Source organism: Loxodonta africana, chromosome X (assembly GCF_030014295.1).
Source record: "Loxodonta africana isolate mLoxAfr1 chromosome X, mLoxAfr1.hap2, whole genome shotgun sequence".
NCBI classification, from domain to species: Eukaryota; Metazoa; Chordata; class Mammalia; order Proboscidea; family Elephantidae; genus Loxodonta; species Loxodonta africana.
Genome location: NC_087369.1, coordinates 68,170,435 through 68,183,817, shown reverse-complemented (window position 1 = coordinate 68,183,817; position 13,383 = coordinate 68,170,435).

The following is a 13,383-nucleotide window of genomic DNA, read 5'->3' as shown; positions in this document are numbered from 1 at the left end:
AAAGCCGACCCCAGAAGGCCGGCGCAGGGAACCAACGGGCGCCTGGCTTCCTCTGAGGAAGGGAGGTGGAGGCCTGCAGGGCATCGCGACTCCCCGGCTTGCCCCGTGTCCACAGGATAGGCCAACAATTTCAGGCCCCCTGTTGGACCTGGCTGCCTGGGACCCCATGCTCTCTGACGCCTGTCTCTCCCTCCTCCCCCCAGTGCTCTCCCCAGACAGACAGCCAGCCAGAAGGAGGGACTTGACTCCCGGTTGACCAGCCAACGGAGCCTGGCCCTGGGCCACCCTCTAGTCCGGGACGACAGTCAGGATTTCCAAAGAAGCTGGCAGGATTCCGCGTGGGCTGTCTTCGCTCAGCGAAAACCCGCAGCCGGCAAAGAATCACCGAGCGAGGTGGAAGGGACAAAACACAGCCGCCCATGCGGGCTTCCCCGAAGGTGGCCTCCGTGGTGCGGAACCCAGCGTGCTCACCCGAGATGGGAGCAGGCTGGCAGTTTTTCGATTCCTCCTTTGGCCCAAGCGACTAATGGAGGCAACTCCAGGCAGGGTGGGGGCGGGGAAAGGGGTGACCGGCACGTCTGGAGCCACACTGCCATCAAGCGGAAACCGTTTCTGAAAAGTTCAGGCAGCGGCGACTTGCCATCGGGAAGGCTTGGGGGTCAGCGAGGAGCTGCCTGGCGCACCGGTCTCGGCCTAAGCCAGGGCTGCCCCAAGGGCCGGTCCGCTCGGAGGCCCAGAGGGGAATGACGCCTGCCCGTGGGACCCGGCGGCGAGACAGCAACCACAGGGGAACCCACCCCCGCCACACCCCCACCCCCACCCCCACCCCAGGCCCACCCCCACCCGGGCCAGAGCTGACCGCCCAATCGGCCCGGGGGGGTGGGCCTTGTCCGTCAGCCATCTTGGGGCGGGCCCGGCAGAAGCAAGTCACCGCTGTCTGCGGGGCCTGCCTAGGGCTTTTTCACGGGGCTCCCTTGTGCAGGAGCACCAGGGTGGGCTGCCCGGAGCCACGCGGGGCTCGGGATTCCTCTGTCCTCGCTGGCCATAAAGGAGCACAGTGGCGGCCCTGGAGGCTAGGCCCTTTTACGCGCGTCAGCCCCAGGCCAGTTGGCATGGCAGCCATCAGAGTCGGCTTCTGGTTCTGAGTCAGCTCCTCAACTGTGGAGCCGGGGTGCCGGGGTGCCGGGGTGCCGGGGTGCCGGGCCCAGAGATGAGAACACGGCAAAGGAGCCGCCAGGAGTTCCTTCTCCGGGAGCACCCGCAGGACCGCCACACCCCCCGCACCCACAACCTCCTGGCATTCCCGGGCTTCCTCCGAGCACTTCTCCCCGAAGGGCGCCCTTTGGTAGTGCCGGATTCCGCCTGATGGCAGTATGGCTCCATAAATGTCACCCAGAACTCTTTCCCTGCCCCCATGCCACGTCCCTCCGCCCTTCCGTCGTGAAGAAAAAAAAAAATCAAAAAGAAAGAAAGAAAAGAAACCAAAACCACAGTCAGAATACATCGCCAAAACCCATGACACAGAAGAGGAAATGGCCACTGCTCACTCTGCAGACCCCTCAGGTAACCCCGGTCGGACACCTTGCCTCTCTGCTTCCTCCTTGCTTCCCCGGTTTTCCTTGGCTGCTGCTCTTCAAAGTAAAAGGAATAAAAAAATAATACATCCCCAGGCCGTGACTCCAAATCACCGTGTAAAGCCTAGGACCCCTCGGGGACAAGGCAGCGGCCCCAGGGCTGGCCTGCGATTCGCTTGTGGGAGGGCCTCAGCCTCCTCCCCAGGCCTTGAGCCTGGCTGGTGGGAAATGGGGAAGAGGCGTGGGAGCAGGGCCAAGAAAGCAGCCAGAAACGGTCAGCCCACCCTGCCGCCAGAGGCCCAGCTCCAGGAGTCTCCCCACGAGGGGCAGCCAAGCAATCCCACAAGGCCGGAGGTGGCCAGGCTGGGCTTGCTTTCACCCAAGGACGCGGAGAAGGCCACAAGGCATCCCTGAAATCAAATGGCCAAGGGGGTCCACCCATAGCTGCTTTGCCCAGAATACTCCAGCCACACAGCTGCTGCTTGGGCCTTCCTGTGAACACAGATGCCAGCTTTGATGATCACGCGGGGTTCACTACGGTCCGTCCGCTCCACAGCAACGCGGAGACCTAATTCATGGACCGCGGAATGGTTGCATTTCTGTCAGCAAATGCATCAAGTCCTGGGTCCCTACGGTGCTCTCCTGCGTTTGCGTGAGTTTGTGCGTGTGTGTGCTGCGTGTGCTGTGTGTGGGAGCCAGCGTGCTCGGACGAGCACGGATGTGGCAGCAGCTTGTTGGCGACCCCGTTGTCTTGGAATGTAAGGGAGGATGAATGGGGACCTTGAACCTTCCCTTTTCTCCTCCTGGGGTGGGCCCGGGAAGCAAAGGACCCGGGGGACAGTTCGACGAGGTTCCGTCTGGCTCACACCTGGACGAAAAGAGAGCTTCCGTAGGGAGAAGAACGGCCAGGGAGACAATGCCCAGAGATATTCTGAAGGGGGTGGCTTCAGGTGGGAAGGACATTGAAACATACGGTCATGGTGACCGGGGAAGGAGAAGAGAGAGAACCAACCCCCGAGGTTCGGGTCCCGGGGAATTGAGGGAAGGAGGGACGCCCCCTTGCCGCCTTTGTCCTGCAGCTTTGCCTCCGGGTAGTCAGAGTAGAGGAGGGACGGGCCCTCCTTAGAACCAACCCTCTTGCCGCTAAGGAAAGAAAGTGAAATGGGGAGAGGGCGCTAGCATATGGTCACCGTCGGGAAACTCCCAGTGTTCTCGTGGATCGGGCCAGGGGCGGTGCGTGAATGGGCCGTAGCATGCGCAGGGCGTGACCGGGAGACACTGCCCACCTCTGGATGGAAGATCATGCCACCAAGCGGCCTCCCGTCAGCGGGTTTCCCTGCCAGAGCGGGGTCAAGGCTTTTGACGGGGCAGCCAGCTTGCGGGGCATGCCGAGGGTGAGAGCAGAGGCCGAACCGCTCCCTGAGTATGTCACCAGCCAACTCCAAAGGGCCAGAGAGCCCAGCAAGGGAGGAAAACAAAGGGTTGGGGGCCTGACCTGGAGACGCAAGGACGAGGCAGCTAAGGGACCGGAGTCCGGGGTCCCGTGGGGGCCTGGAACCACAATGGATGGCAATGAACGGAGGGTTGTAATAGGCAGGACGCTGGATACCCCCGCAGTCAACGCGGGTGCTGTCAGACGGCTGAGCAAACCCCGCCTCCACCGCCACAGACACCCATCCAGGAAGGAAAGGCCTGAAGTAAGGCAAGAGCCTCCGTGCCACCTGGAAAGTACGGTGGCCCGAGGGGACAGCTGGAAACCACCCGTGGCGCCTTTTAGCCTCACAGCCGAGGGAGGGCCCCTCGGCCCAGACGAAGAACAGGCCGTTTAGGCAAGGGTTTGAATGATGCCCGGAGAGCCCCCCGTTTGCTTTCCGCGCTGTGCTGTAGTCCCCAGCTGGGAAGAAGGAAGGCTAATCCAGGGGGACCACAGGGAAGAAAAAGGAGCAGGGAAGGGCAAGCCCTCGGCCCCCTCGGCCGTGCACGGAGATGCGGTGCCTGCATAGACAGGCGGGTGAAAATGTAAGTGTGTACCTCTGTGGGTGAGTACGCACGTAAGCAAGGGCGAATGTAGTTGAAGGTGTGCAGTGTCGGACCCCGCTGTCAAACACGGCGACCTCGGAAGCCGAGCTGGGATGCCGGCCCCTGCAGGCCCAATCCGTGCATTTCTCTCTCCCTGTATTTTCTCCAAGCAAGAGTTGGATTTGCCCTTAGTTCTTCCAACCGGGAGAAGCTCCACAGGAGAGGACATGTTCATCAGGACCTCGGTTTTTCTTGCGCAGCCAAGGGCTCTTCTCTCTGTGTCTCTCTGTCCGTCTGTCTTTTGTTTTCCCCTCGGGAGACTTGGGGGTTCCTATACCGCCCGGAACATGTTGGTGTGGAGCAAAGCGTGCCAAATTCAGTTCCGAGGGCCAACTCGAAGAGCCCGTCGGATTCCTGGGAGTGCTAATTGCCGGGACTAGTTGCGGTCTTACAGTTGTCCAACACGGGGCGAGGCTGTGCCTTCCCGAGCACAGTCTAGGCGCCTAGGATTACTTTTCAGAAGGGAAGAGGACGGGAAAGGCGGGAACGGAAACATTTGGGGAATGGCAGAAAGCAGCCGTCCCGAGGTACGGCGTGCAATCGGTGTGATTCTTAACATTCCCTCCAGAGGAATCTAAGGCTATCAGAGTTTTGCACGCGAATCTTCTCTAGGTACGCGCCCTTACCCCTAGGTTTGGTCGGTAATTTGGCCTCCAAGATCCCATGCCCCGTCCCCGCCCGCCGAACATTCCGCAGGCAGCAAAGGTAGGTTGAGAAGCAGAGGGAAAGTGGCCTCCATACACTGCCCACAAGCCACGGCAGCCTCCCCAGCGTACGAACACAAAAGGGCCCCTGAAAGATTGAGGATGACCAAGGACGTGCCCCTGGTGTGGCACTGCAGACTGGCCTACCCACGCTGGTGGGCGGAACAACCCCGACCCCATCCAGCGGCTAAACGTCTGCCGGAGTGGGTACACGCACTCTTCCCGAGAGGCCCAGTGGCCCTCCCGGAGGCCCACGTGGGAAAGCCGACCCCAGAAGGCCGGCGCAGGGAACCAACGGGCGCCTGGCTTCCTCTGAGGAAGGGAGGTGGAGGCCTGCAGGGCATCGCGACTCCCCGGCTTGCCCCGTGTCCACAGGATAGGCCAACAATTTCAGGCCCCCTGTTGGACCTGGCTGCCTGGGACCCCATGCTCTCTGACGCCTGTCTCTCCCTCCTCCCCCCAGTGCTCTCCCCAGACAGACAGCCAGCCAGAAGGAGGGACTTGACTCCCGGTTGACCAGCCAACGGAGCCTGGCCCTGGGCCACCCTCTAGTCCGGGACGACAGTCAGGATTTCCAAAGAAGCTGGCAGGATTCCGCGTGGGCTGTCTTCGCTCAGCGAAAACCCGCAGCCGGCAAAGAATCACCGAGCGAGGTGGAAGGGACAAAACACAGCCGCCCATGCGGGCTTCCCCGAAGGTGGCCTCCGTGGTGCGGAACCCAGCGTGCTCACCCGAGATGGGAGCAGGCTGGCAGTTTTTCGATTCCTCCTTTGGCCCAAGCGACTAATGGAGGCAACTCCAGGCAGGGTGGGGGCGGGGAAAGGGGTGACCGGCACGTCTGGAGCCACACTGCCATCAAGCGGAAACCGTTTCTGAAAAGTTCAGGCAGCGGCGACTTGCCATCGGGAAGGCTTGGGGGTCAGCGAGGAGCTGCCTGGCGCACCGGTCTCGGCCTAAGCCAGGGCTGCCCCAAGGGCCGGTCCGCTCGGAGGCCCAGAGGGGAATGACGCCTGCCCGTGGGAGCCGGCGGCGAGACAGCAACCACAGGGGAACCCACCCCCGCCACACCCCCACCCCCACCCCCACCCCCACCCCCACCCCAGGCCCACCCCCACCCGGGCCAGAGCTGACCGCCCAATCGGCCCGGGGGGGTGGGCCTTGTCCGTCAGCCATCTTGGGGCGGGCCCGGCAGAAGCAAGTCACCGCTGTCTGCGGGGCCTGCCTAGGGCTTTTTCACGGGGCTCCCTTGTGCAGGAGCACCAGGGTGGGCTGCCCGGAGCCACGCGGGGCTCGGGATTCCTCTGTCCTCGCTGGCCATAAAGGAGCACAGTGGCGGCCCTGGAGGCTAGGCCCTTTTACGCGCGTCAGCCCCAGGCCAGTTGGCATGGCAGCCATCAGAGTCGGCTTCTGGTTCTGAGTCAGCTCCTCAACTGTGGAGCCGGGGTGCCGGGGTGCCGGGGTGCCGGGGTGCCGGGCCCAGAGATGAGAACACGGCAAAGGAGCCGCCAGGAGTTCCTTCTCCGGGAGCACCCGCAGGACCGCCACACCCCCCGCACCCACAACCTCCTGGCATTCCCGGGCTTCCTCCGAGCACTTCTCCCCGAAGGGCGCCCTTTGGTAGTGCCGGATTCCGCCTGATGGCAGTATGGCTCCATAAATGTCACCCAGAACTCTTTCCCTGCCCCCATGCCACGTCCCTCCGCCCTTCCGTCGTGAAGAAAAAAAAAAAATCAAAAAGAAAGAAAGAAAAGAAACCAAAACCACAGTCAGAATACATCGCCAAAACCCATGACACAGAAGAGGAAATGGCCACTGCTCACTCTGCAGACCCCTCAGGTAACCCCGGTCGGACACCTTGCCTCTCTGCTTCCTCCTTGCTTCCCCGGTTTTCCTTGGCTGCTGCTCTTCAAAGTAAAAGGAATAAAAAAATAATACATCCCCAGGCCGTGACTCCAAATCACCGTGTAAAGCCTAGGACCCCTCGGGGACAAGGCAGCGGCCCCAGGGCTGGCCTGCGATTCGCTTGTGGGAGGGCCTCAGCCTCCTCCCCAGGCCTTGAGCCTGGCTGGTGGGAAATGGGGAAGAGGCGTGGGAGCAGGGCCAAGAAAGCAGCCAGAAACGGTCAGCCCACCCTGCCGCCAGAGGCCCAGCTCCAGGAGTCTCCCCACGAGGGGCAGCCAAGCAATCCCACAAGGCCGGAGGTGGCCAGGCTGGGCTTGCTTTCACCCAAGGACGCGGAGAAGGCCACAAGGCATCCCTGAAATCAAATGGCCAAGGGGGTCCACCCATAGCTGCTTTGCCCAGAATACTCCAGCCACACAGCTGCTGCTTGGGCCTTCCTGTGAACACAGATGCCAGCTTTGATGATCACGCGGGGTTCACTACGGTCCGTCCGCTCCACAGCAACGCGGAGACCTAATTCATGGACCGCGGAATGGTTGCATTTCTGTCAGCAAATGCGTCAAGTCCTGGGTCCCTACGGTGCTCTCCTGCGTTTGCGTGAGTTTGTGCGTGTGTGTGCTGCGTGTGCTGTGTGTGGGAGCCAGCGTGCTCGGACGAGCACGGATGTGGCAGCAGCTTGTTGGCGACCCCGTTGTCTTGGAATGTAAGGGAGGATGAACGGGGACCTTGAACCTTCCCTTTTCTCCTCCTGGGGTGGGCCCGGGAAGCAAAGGACCCGGGGGACAGTTCGACGAGGTTCCGTCTGGCTCACACCTGGACGAAAAGAGAGCTTCCGTAGGGAGAAGAACGGCCAGGGAGACAATGCCCAGAGATATTCTGAAGGGGGTGGCTTCAGGTGGGAAGGACATTGAAACATACGGTCATGGTGACCGGGGAAGGAGAAGAGAGAGAACCAACCCCCGAGGTTCGGGTCCCGGGGAATTGAGGGAAGGAGGGACGCCCCCTTGCCGCCTTTGTCCTGCAGCTTTGCCTCCGGGTAGTCAGAGTAGAGGAGGGACGGGCCCTCCTTAGAACCAACCCTCTTGCCGCTAAGGAAAGAAAGTGAAATGGGGAGAGGGCGCTAGCATATGGTCACCGTCGGGAAACTCCCAGTGTTCTCGTGGATCGGGCCAGGGGCGGTGCGTGAATGGGCCGTAGCATGCGCAGGGCGTGACCGGGAGACACTGCCCACCTCTGGATGGAAGATCATGCCACCAAGCGGCCTCCCGTCAGCGGGTTTCCCTGCCAGAGCGGGGTCAAGGCTTTTGACGGGGCAGCCAGCTTGCGGGGCATGCCGAGGGTGAGAGCAGAGGCCGAACCGCTCCCTGAGTATGTCACCAGCCAACTCCAAAGGGCCAGAGAGCCCAGCAAGGGAGGAAAACAAAGGGTTGGGGGCCTGACCTGGAGACGCAAGGACGAGGCAGCTAAGGGACCGGAGTCCGGGGTCCCGTGGGGGCCTGGAACCACAATGGATGGCAATGAACGGAGGGTTGTAATAGGCAGGACGCTGGATACCCCCGCAGTCAACGCGGGTGCTGTCAGACGGCTGAGCAAACCCCGCCTCCACCGCCACAGACACCCATCCAGGAAGGAAAGGCCTGAAGTAAGGCAAGAGCCTCCGTGCCACCTGGAAAGTACGGTGGCCCGAGGGGACAGCTGGAAACCACCCGTGGCGCCTTTTAGCCTCACAGCCGAGGGAGGGCCCCTCGGCCCAGACGAAGAACAGGCCGTTTAGGCAAGGGTTTGAATGATGCCCGGAGAGCCCCCCGTTTGCTTTCCGCGCTGTGCTGTAGTCCCCAGCTGGGAAGAAGGAAGGCTAATCCAGGGGGACCACAGGGAAGAAAAAGGAGCAGGGAAGGGCAAGCCCTCGGCCCCCTCGGCCGTGCACGGAGATGCGGTGCCTGCATAGACAGGCGGGTGAAAATGTAAGTGTGTACCTCTGTGGGTGAGTACGCACGTAAGCAAGGGCGAATGTAGTTGAAGGTGTGCAGTGTCGGACCCCGCTGTCAAACACGGCGACCTCGGAAGCCGAGCTGGGATGCCGGCCCCTGCAGGCCCAATCCGTGCATTTCTCTCTCCCTGTATTTTCTCCAAGCAAGAGTTGGATTTGCCCTTAGTTCTTCCAACCGGGAGAAGCTCCACAGGAGAGGACATGTTCATCAGGACCTCGGTTTTTCTTGCGCAGCCAAGGGCTCTTCTCTCTGTGTCTCTCTGTCCGTCTGTCTTTTGTTTTCCCCTCGGGAGACTTGGGGGTTCCTATACCGCCCGGAACATGTTGGTGTGGAGCAAAGCGTGCCAAATTCAGTTCCGAGGGCCAACTCGAAGAGCCCGTCGGATTCCTGGGAGTGCTAATTGCCGGGACTAGTTGCGGTCTTACAGTTGTCCAACACGGGGCGAGGCTGTGCCTTCCCGAGCACAGTCTAGGCGCCTAGGATTACTTTTCAGAAGGGAAGAGGACGGGAAAGGCGGGAACGGAAACATTTGGGGAATGGCAGAAAGCAGCCGTCCCGAGGTACGGCGTGCAATCGGTGTGATTCTTAACATTCCCTCCAGAGGAATCTAAGGCTATCAGAGTTTTGCACGCGAATCTTCTCTAGGTACGCGCCCTTACCCCTAGGTTTGGTCGGTAATTTGGCCTCCAAGATCCCATGCCCCGTCCCCGCCCGCCGAACATTCCGCAGGCAGCAAAGGTAGGTTGAGAAGCAGAGGGAAAGTGGCCTCCATACACTGCCCACAAGCCACGGCAGCCTCCCCAGCGTACGAACACAAAAGGGCCCCTGAAAGATTGAGGATGACCAAGGACGTGCCCCTGGTGTGGCACTGCAGACTGGCCTACCCACGCTGGTGGGCGGAACAACCCCGACCCCATCCAGCGGCTAAACGTCTGCCGGAGTGGGTACACGCACTCTTCCCGAGAGGCCCAGTGGCCCTCCCGGAGGCCCACGTGGGAAAGCCGACCCCAGAAGGCCGGCGCAGGGAACCAACGGGCGCCTGGCTTCCTCTGAGGAAGGGAGGTGGAGGCCTGCAGGGCATCGCGACTCCCCGGCTTGCCCCGTGTCCACAGGATAGGCCAACAATTTCAGGCCCCCTGTTGGACCTGGCTGCCTGGGACCCCATGCTCTCTGACGCCTGTCTCTCCCTCCTCCCCCCAGTGCTCTCCCCAGACAGACAGCCAGCCAGAAGGAGGGACTTGACTCCCGGTTGACCAGCCAACGGAGCCTGGCCCTGGGCCACCCTCTAGTCCGGGACGACAGTCAGGATTTCCAAAGAAGCTGGCAGGATTCCGCGTGGGCTGTCTTCGCTCAGCGAAAACCCGCAGCCGGCAAAGAATCACCGAGCGAGGTGGAAGGGACAAAACACAGCCGCCCATGCGGGCTTCCCCGAAGGTGGCCTCCGTGGTGCGGAACCCAGCGTGTTCACCCGAGATGGGAGCAGGCTGGCAGTTTTTCGATTCCTCCTTTGGCCCAAGCGACTAATGGAGGCAACTCCAGGCAGGGTGGGGGCGGGGAAAGGGGTGACCGGCACGTCTGGAGCCACACTGCCATCAAGCGGAAACCGTTTCTGAAAAGATCAGGCAGCGGCGACTTGCCATCGGGAAGGCTTGGGGGTCAGCGAGGAGCTGCCTGGCGCACCGGTCTCGGCCTAAGCCAGGGCTGCCCCAAGGGCCGGTCCGCTCGGAGGCCCAGAGGGGAATGACGCCTGCCCGTGGGAGCCGGCGGCGAGACAGCAACCACAGGGGAACCCACCCCCGCCACACCCCCACCCCCACCCCCACCCCCACCCCCACCCCCACCCCCACCCCAGGCCCACCCCCACCCGGGCCAGAGCTGACCACCCAATCGGCCCGGGGGGGTGGGCCTTGTCCGTCAGCCATCTTGGGGCGGGCCCGGCAGAAGCAAGTCACCGCTGTCTGCGGGGCCTGCCTAGGGCTTTTTCACGGGGCTCCCTTGTGCAGGAGCACCAGGGTGGGCTGCCCGGAGCCACGCGGGGCTCGGGATTCCTCTGTCCTCGCTGGCCATAAAGGAGCACAGTGGCGGCCCTGGAGGCTAGGCCCTTTTACGCGCGTCAGCCCCAGGCCAGTTGGCATGGCAGCCATCAGAGTCGGCTTCTGGTTCTGAGTCAGCTCCTCAACTGTGGAGCCGGGGTGCCGGGGTGCCGGGGTGCCGGGGTGCCGGGGTGCCGGGCCCAGAGATGAGAACACGGCAAAGGAGCCGCCAGGAGTTCCTTCTCCAGGAGCACCCGCAGGACCGCCACACCCCCCGCACCCACAACCTCCTGGCATTCCCGGGCTTCCTCCGAGCACTTCTCCCCGAAGGGCGCCCTTTGGTAGTGCCGGATTCCGCCTGATGGCAGTATGGCTCCATAAATGTCACCCAGAACTCTTTCCCTGCCCCCATGCCACGTCCCTCCGCCCTTCCGTCGTGAAGAAAAAAAAAAAAATCAAAAAGAAAGAAAGAAAAGAAACCAAAACCACAGTCAGAATACATCGCCAAAACCCATGACACAGAAGAGGAAATGGCCACTGCTCACTCTGCAGACCCCTCAGGTAACCCCGGTCGGACACCTTGCCTCTCTGCTTCCTCCTTGCTTCCCCGGTTTTCCTTGGCTGCTGCTCTTCAAAGTAAAAGGAATAAAAAAATAATACATCCCCAGGCCGTGACTCCAAATCACCGTGTAAAGCCTAGGACCCCTCGGGGACAAGGCAGCGGCCCCAGGGCTGGCCTGCGATTCGCTTGTGGGAGGGCCTCAGCCTCCTCCCCAGGCCTTGAGCCTGGCTGGTGGGAAATGGGGAAGAGGCGTGGGAGCAGGGCCAAGAAAGCAGCCAGAAACGGTCAGCCCACCCTGCCGCCAGAGGCCCAGCTCCAGGAGTCTCCCCACGAGGGGCAGCCAAGCAATCCCACAAGGCCGGAGGTGGCCAGGCTGGGCTTGCTTTCACCCAAGGACGCGGAGAAGGCCACAAGGCATCCCTGAAATCAAATGGCCAAGGGGGTCCACCCATAGCTGCTTTGCCCAGAATACTCCAGCCACACAGCTGCTGCTTGGGCCTTCCTGTGAACACAGATGCCAGCTTTGATGATCACGCGGGGTTCACTACGGTCCGTCCGCTCCACAGCAACGCGGAGACCTAATTCATGGACCGCGGAATGGTTGCATTTCTGTCAGCAAATGCGTCAAGTCCTGGGTCCCTACGGTGCTCTCCTGCGTTTGCGTGAGTTTGTGCGTGTGTGTGCTGCGTGTGCTGTGTGTGGGAGCCAGCGTGCTCGGACGAGCACGGATGTGGCAGCAGCTTGTTGGCGACCCCGTTGTCTTGGAATGTAAGGGAGGATGAACGGGGACCTTGAACCTTCCCTTTTCTCCTCCTGGGGTGGGCCCGGGAAGCAAAGGACCCGGGGGACAGTTCGACGAGGTTCCGTCTGGCTCACACCTGGACGAAAAGAGAGCTTCCGTAGGGAGAAGAACGGCCAGGGAGACAATGCCCAGAGATATTCTGAAGGGGGTGGCTTCAGGTGGGAAGGACATTGAAACATACGGTCATGGTGACCGGGGAAGGAGAAGAGAGAGAACCAACCCCCGAGGTTCGGGTCCCGGGGAATTGAGGGAAGGAGGGACGCCCCCTTGCCGCCTTTGTCCTGCAGCTTTGCCTCCGGGTAGTCAGAGTAGAGGAGGGACGGGCCCTCCTTAGAACCAACCCTCTTGCCGCTAAGGAAAGAAAGTGAAATGGGGAGAGGGCGCTAGCATATGGTCACCGTCGGGAAACTCCCAGTGTTCTCGTGGATCGGGCCAGGGGCGGTGCGTGAATGGGCCGTAGCATGCGCAGGGCGTGACCGGGAGACACTGCCCACCTCTGGATGGAAGATCATGCCACCAAGCGGCCTCCCGTCAGCGGGTTTCCCTGCCAGAGCGGGGTCAAGGCTTTTGACGGGGCAGCCAGCTTGCGGGGCATGCCGAGGGTGAGAGCAGAGGCCGAACCGCTCCCTGAGTATGTCACCAGCCAACTCCAAAGGGCCAGAGAGCCCAGCAAGGGAGGAAAACAAAGGGTTGGGGGCCTGACCTGGAGACGCAAGGACGAGGCAGCTAAGGGACCGGAGTCCGGGGTCCCGTGGGGGCCTGGAACCACAATGGATGGCAATGAACGGAGGGTTGTAATAGGCAGGACGCTGGATACCCCCGCAGTCAACGCGGGTGCTGTCAGACGGCTGAGCAAACCCCGCCTCCACCGCCACAGACACCCATCCAGGAAGGAAAGGCCTGAAGTAAGGCAAGAGCCTCCGTGCCACCTGGAAAGTACGGTGGCCCGAGGGGACAGCTGGAAACCACCCGTGGCGCCTTTTAGCCTCACAGCCGAGGGAGGGCCCCTCGGCCCAGACGAAGAACAGGCCGTTTAGGCAAGGGTTTGAATGATGCCCGGAGAGCCCCCCGTTTGCTTTCCGCGCTGTGCTGTAGTCCCCAGCTGGGAAGAAGGAAGGCTAATCCAGGGGGACCACAGGGAAGAAAAAGGAGCAGGGAAGGGCAAGCCCTCGGCCCCCTCGGCCGTGCACGGAGATGCGGTGCCTGCATAGACAGGCGGGTGAAAATGTAAGTGTGTACCTCTGTGGGTGAGTACGCACGTAAGCAAGGGCGAATGTAGTTGAAGGTGTGCAGTGTCGGACCCCGCTGTCAAACACGGCGACCTCGGAAGCCGAGCTGGGATGCCGGCCCCTGCAGGCCCAATCCGTGCATTTCTCTCTCCCTGTATTTTCTCCAAGCAAGAGTTGGATTTGCCCTTAGTTCTTCCAACCGGGAGAAGCTCCACAGGAGAGGACATGTTCATCAGGACCTCGGTTTTTCTTGCGCAGCCAAGGGCTCTTCTCTCTGTGTCTCTCTGTCCGTCTGTCTTTTGTTTTCCCCTCGGGAGACTTGGGGGTTCCTATACCGCCCGGAACATGTTGGTGTGGAGCAAAGCGTGCCAAATTCAGTTCCGAGGGCCAACTCGAAGAGCCCGTCGGATTCCTGGGAGTGCTAATTGCCGGGACTAGTTGCGGTCTTACAGTTGTCCAACACGGGGCGAGGCTGTGCCTTCCCGAGCACAGTCTAGGCGCCTAGGA